Genomic DNA, 6,990 nt, shown 5'->3' on the forward strand with positions numbered 1-6,990 from the left:
GGGAAGGAAGGTGAGGCGGTGCTGCTGCCTGTCCGTCGATGGATTAAAAGCTGACAGGCACAGGGAGCAATGGGTAGGGGGAGGATCTGGACAAGACATGTCATCCAGGCATTCACAGACAGTGCTACATGCCTCAGCGCAAGTGTCCGTGAGGAAGAGGGGGCAGTTCTCAGGAGGAGGACAGTGTGTGCGCGGTGCAGGGAGCTGCTCAGCCTCTCCATACTGCCGCACGCTGTCAGACAGGCACTGCGGGCGGCGTGCAGGAGGCAGTGACAGTGAGGGCTGAGGCAGCTTTAGCAGAGCAGGGAGGGAGACAGCGCCTTTTCAGCATGGCGCCTCCCTGCTTTGCAGGAGCTGCTGAGTGGGTAGCGCCGGCCCTGTGTCTCCCCTTCCTACTAGATTGTAAGCTCCTCCGAGTAGGGCCCTCTTCCCTCCTGTTGTCAAAGCCCACTTCTCTTCACATTTCACTCACAGCTCTCCTTTACTCCAACACTCAGTGACCATCTTCATACTCATCTCCATCATTGGCCTCAAGCCTCTAGTTGTATTTTGATTGGGTCCTCACTACTTACATTTAAGCTGTAATCTGTTTTGAACTGTGGTGCTCTTTATTTGTACTGTATTTTTGTTATTTATTCAATGTTATGCCAAGTTTTGTCTCCCTGTATTGTTCCTTTGTACGGCGCTGCGAAACACTTGTGGCGCCTTATAAATAAAATTTATAATAATAATAATGTGTGTACAAATGTGTACAAAGTAACAAATGTGTACACACTAACAAGTCCACACACATTGTCTCTGCAACAATGTCTAAATAAGACATCTGCATCAGCGTGGGTGGTGTAGTGGTTAGCATTACTGCTCCAATGGGGCAGGGATTAAAATAATTGACATTATTCATATAGTGCTTTTGTGTAAAACTAGTGGCACTATAAAAATAAATGATAAAAATAAATACTATTTTTGCCTTGTTGACTACTGCTTTATTTTCCTACAACTACAATATAGTATGTGTTCTATAATAATTACAGTGTTCAATTATTAAGGATTCTGAAAGTACAGATGTGCCTACATACAGTGTTGCTCCAGTCGCACTAAGCAGCCTCTCCTGGTGCGCCAGATCCCAGGACACCTCTGAGTGGGGAAGATTTTCATTTAAAATGTGTATCCTATATGTACAAATAAAGCTACTGGAGGTGTCCAAACGGTATTATTAGTGTAAGCAGACATTTGTACATCTGCATCTGTACAAAAAGGATTCCGATGCGAATAAACGCAGTTTCCGCACACTAGGGCCCTTATTCAGATCTGATCGCAGTACAAATTTGTTCTCAAAATGGACAAATACGTGTGCACTGCAGGTGGGGCAGATGTAACTTGTGCAGAGAGAGTTAAATTTGGGTGGAGTGTGTTGAAACTGAAATCTAAATTGCAGTGTAAAAATAATGCAGCCAGTATTTACCCTGCACAGAAACAAAATAACTCACACAAATCTAACTCTCTCTGCACATGTTACATCTGCCCCACCTGCAGTGCACATGGGTTTTGCCCATTTTGAGAACAAATTTGTACTGCGATCAGATCTGAATAGGGGCCTAGTTTCTGTTAAAAGTTTAATTTATTTCTTAATCTGTGACATTGTAAATGTGTAAAACCAATTTGCGCAGTTTAAGATGCTGCCCAGGGTCTTCAATACACAAAGGGCCTGATTCTGGGTGACTCGGTAAGCTGTAAAGATCACAGTTTCCTGAGTACCGAGTAGGGTGGCCAATCCTGGGATCGGGATCGGCGGGATCTGGCCACAAAATGTCCAGGATTTTAATCCCGGGATTGGACTATCCAATCCCAGGATTTCGGGACTGCATAGTAAATTGCCAGGCAGCATCTGAGCACCTGCTCAGACGATGCCCGGCTGTTCCCGACCCGGCGTGCGGCCGGAAGATGAGCGGTTTAGGCCACTGTCACTCACCGTTTGGCGGTGAGCAGGTCCCGCGGGTGCGAGCGGGTGCGACACTGGAGGGGATAGGTGCCTCAGCGCTGCACCTCCAGTGCTGGAAATCGCTCGCGGCACCCCCAACCTCTCACATAGGAATGTTACAGCCGCCTCCTGCTGCCGAGCTCCACTAAGTAATGGGGACAGGGGAGTTTTTCTTTTAGGGATGCCAATCCCGGGAATCCCAGGATTGAGCATTTTTCAATCCCAATTCCCGGGATTGAAAAAGTGCCCCGGGATTGGCATCACTAGTACCGAGTGGCCGTTCCGCCGGAAAACAACCTTTCTCTATCAACACTTTGGGGCTATTTAACCCAGGAAAAAAGCTCTAAATCCTGGAGAAAATTCACTTCAGCTTTTGCTGAGAGGGATACGGTCAATAGCTCTACAGCAGGATGGTCGACATGCATTAGGTGGACACCATTAGGTCGACATGCATTATTCACCGCGTCTTTTGTTCAGCCCTACATGCTGCTCAAACTGAGGCTGTCATTACCTACATTTATATCTCATATATCATTACCAACCAAACTACCAAACAATGCACATTATATTGGGCCTGATTCAGATCTGATTACATAGACAGTTAAACATAGCAACGCGTCCCCTTGCACTTCGGGAACGGTGTCTCGCTGTGCTCGGCACACTATTTCATTCTCCCTCCATGCCCTAGAGGGGGTGTGGGTTGTTAGGTCGACACCACTAGGTTGACAGGCAGCAAGGTCAACATGGGTCAATGTTGACATGGGTCTAGGTCGACATGGGTCTAGGTCGACAGGACATTAGGTCAACACAAGCACTAGGTCAACATGGGCACGGTCGACAGTCAAAAGGTCGACATGGGGTGTTTTCCAGTTTTTTGACCCGAATGTCGACACAGTGAACATGGTCACAGTTTGAAGTGCACCACTTCACTCGCAATGCTTCGGGCACGGGGCCTCGATATGCTCGGCACACTATTTTATTCTCCCACCACACCCTAGTGCATGGTAGGGCATGAAATACCGCCTGTTGGCACATGTCGGCTCAAAAAAACAGTGAAAAACCCCATGTCGACCTTTTGCCTGTCGACCTAGCATATGTTGACCTAATGCTTGAGTCGACCGAATGACCTGTCGACCTAGACACATGTCGACATTGACCCATGTCGACCTAAATCCATGTCGACCTAGTGGTGTCGACCCAATGCTTATCGACCTTGTTGGTGTAGACCTAATGACCGTATCCCCCTAGTTAGGGTGGCCAATCCCAGGATCGGGATCGGCCGGATCCCGGGACTTGGCCACAATATGTCCAGGATTTAAATCCTGGGATTTCGGGATTGCATAGTAAGTTACCAGGCAGCGTCTGAGCACCCGCTCAGACGGTGCCCGGCTGTTCCCGACCCAGCGTGCGGCAGAGTCGCAAGACTTCAGCCACTGTCACTCACCATCTGGCGGTGAGCGGGTCCCGTGGGTACGAGCGGGTGCGACACTGGAGGGCACGGGCAGTGAGCGTGTTTCAGCACAGGAGGTGCAGAGCTGCGGCCTGCGTAGCGCGACCTATGTGTCACGCTGCGCAGGCCTCAGCGATGCACCTCCGGTGCTGGAAACTGCTCGCGGCACCCCCAACCTCTCACACAGGACAGTTACAGCCGCCTAATTCGGCATGAAAAGCCGGCGGTCGGGATCACGGCGTTCAAAATCCCGACGCCGGAATCCCGACAAGGGGGGGACGTGGATCGCCCCCCCCCCCTTGCGTGCTCGCTGCGCTCGCCACGCAGCAGGCCCAGTGCATCGCTACGCTCGGCACACTACTTTATTCTCCCTCCGAGGGTGTCGTAGACACGAACGGGGGGAGAAAGTGTCGGGATTTCGGCGTTCGGGATTCCGGCGTCGGGATTTTGAACGCCGGGATCCCGACAGTAGATAAGGCACACTTTTTCTTCAAACTAATTGGTTTTGACAGGTCCACGCCCCTTTTATACAGTTTGTCCACGCCCCCATTTATCCGCGTTTGATATGAAAGTGGTATAAAGCTATCACGTTTGATATGAAAGTGGTATAAATAATATTAACCCCCGTATTAAAATATAATTGGTTTGATACTGTAACTTCATACACTGATATTGGCTATGTGAAATAACACATATATAAAGTACGCTTAATGATATCTTAACCAGCTGGAAGAATTTCTAAACATAATGCTAAAAAAGTTGTTAGAAAAATATGGTATACAACAGATATATAATTCGTAGAAATGTAGATCTTGTTTTATATCAAATTTGATTTGTGTAGGATGTCGCGCAACGCTGATCATCAAAACAGCCGGCTGAAAGCCAGTTATTATAACGTATTAAAGCCGGGGAGTTTTTGCGGCTTTGATAAATATTATAAAGCTTTGAAAAATAAATTTAAAAGGTCCGATGTGAGAAAATGGTTACAAGAGCAAGACGCGTACACATTGCACAAACCGGCTAGAAAAAACTATAAAAGGAATATGATATGCGTATCGGATATAAATCAACAGTGGCAATGTGATTTGGTATCGCTCATAGATCTGGCAAAGCACAACGACGGAGTAAAATATATACTAACAGTCATCGATATATTCAGTAAGAGGGCCTGGGCTGAAAGTCTGACTGCTAAGAGCGCGACGACTGTCGCTAAGGCTTTTGAAAAATTATTCCAACAGGGGGACGTACCGAGGAAACTACAAACCGATAATGGTAAAGAGTTTCTAAACAAAGTCCTAAAAAAGTTGTTAGAAAAATACGGTATACAACATTTCACAACCAATAATGATGTGAAAGCAGCCGTTATAGAACGCTTCAATAGGACTTTAAAAACACGAATGTGGCGATATTTCACGGCGAATAATACATACCGATATATAGACGTTTTACAAGCGTTCATTACCAGTTATAATAACACATACCATAGAACGATTAAGCGGGCGCCGAATGAGGTGGATGGCTCTAATGCGCTGGATGTCTTCAAGACGATATATGGCGATTACTTTAGAAGTAAGAAAACAAAGACTTGTTTAGCGGTCGGGGACCACGTTCGTATCTCAAAATATAAGGATATATTTCAGAAAGGTTACGAACAGAGTTTTTCTGAGGAAATATTTGTAATACGCGGCGTGAACACTAAAGGACTTAAGCCGCTTTACACGTTGGAGGATCTCTACGGGGAAGCTATAACGGGTAGTTTTTACCCCGAAGAACTTCAAAGTATACCGAAAATGTCACGGCCGAAGATTCTGATGAGGTCGTGTGGTGCTCAGGGACTGAGGAGGAGGCAGTAGTAGGGTTAAAACGAGCAGGTTTAATAAAGGCTGTCATACAGGACTCAAATACTTCTTTGAGAACAACTGTAATAGGAATCAAAGTAAATGGCAAACGATAAATGTCCAGAAGACAATGAGGATGAATGTCCAGAAGACAATGAGGATGAATGTCCAGAAGACAATGAAGAAGAAAATCCTGATGAAGAGATGAAAAGATGGTGGCAAATAGAGGATCCGGAACTGGAAGAAGATGGGAGGTGACTGCGGCTGGAGGTAGCTGAAGAGGAGGTCTTTGGGAAATCCAGGAGGAAGCACCCAAGGGTACCAGAGAGAAGCTGGCGACCAGCGTGACTGGAAAGGAGCACTGGATCTGAAGCCAAAGCGAGCTGACGGACACAGCTGGGATAGCAAGGACACAATGAGTCAGGAGCCTTCCAGGAAGTGCACGGCACAGAAGACTCTTTGCACTGACACTGAGTTACCTGGGCAGATCCTCTATATGCATAGAAGGCGGCTGCCATTGGCTATCACAGTGGAACAGGTGTGCAGCTCTGACCTGGCCCAATCCCCTGTTTGCCCTTAAGCAAGATGGCGGCGCTGGTCTCACGGCACCCATAGCCTAGAGTGAGACCACGCTGCAGACTTCCATGCTGCCCTCCAACACTGCCGGACCTTTGCCTGCCGCCTCACCTGACATGGAGGCCGACACACGCCAGCCGACTGCGGACACGGACGGGTGAGTACAGGACCCGCCGTGTACCGCCGCGGCGGCGCGTGACAGTACCCCCCCCTTTTCGGGTAACCTCAGGACATTTGCGCTTCTTGTGAGGATTCTTCTGAAAAAAGCGCTTAACGAGACTTGGGGCATGTAAATCAGCTTGATCCACCCAGGAGTTCTCCTCCGGTCCGAAACCAGCCCACTCCACCAGAAATTGATGTCGAGAGTTGCGATAACGAGAGTCTATGATTCGTCTGACCTCAAACTCAGCATCCTTCTCGGTATTGACCTTTGAGGGTCGGGGTACTTTCTTTTGGAAGATGCTTAATTTCAATGGTTTGAGAAGAGATATATGAAACGAATTAGATACCTTCATAGAAGATGGAAGCTGCAATCTGTAGGACACCGGGTTGATGACTTGGGTGATGGGGAATGGACCAATAAAACGAGGGGCAAGTTTCATCGAGGGTACGCGAAGTCGAAGATTGCGGGTAGACAGCCACACTCGATCCCCTACTTTAAATGGTGGAACTGCCTTTCTTCGCTTATCAGCTGCTTTCTTATATCTGGCAGAAGCTTGAAGAAGAGCTTTGTGAACTTCAGCCCATATCTTTTTGAAACGATGAAGAGACATGGAAGCTGCCGGAACCTCCGGAGACGGCAAACTTGAGAAATCAGGGGACCGTGGATGTTTGCCGTAGACTGTGAAGAAGGGTGTAGTACCTGAAGAGGAGTGATAAGAGTTGTTGTGTGCATACTCCGCCCAGGGTAATAGATCCTTCCATTCATCTTGAGAGGAGGACACAAAAAGTCGAATAAATGTCTCTAGGTCTTGGTTGACACGTTCGGTTTGCCCGTTAGTCTGAGGATGGAAGGCGGTGGAGAATTTTAATTTCACCTGAACGGCAGTACACAGAGCTCTCCAGAACTTGGCGACAAACTGCACACCCCTATCGGATATGATCTCTTTGGGCAACCCATGAAGCCTGAAGATGGTGGATATGAAGAG

Source organism: Crinia signifera, unplaced genomic scaffold (genome assembly GCF_055691185.1).
Source record: "Crinia signifera unplaced genomic scaffold, ASM5569118v1 HAP2_SCAFFOLD_91, whole genome shotgun sequence".
Lineage (NCBI taxonomy): Eukaryota > Metazoa > Chordata > Amphibia > Anura > Myobatrachidae > Crinia > Crinia signifera.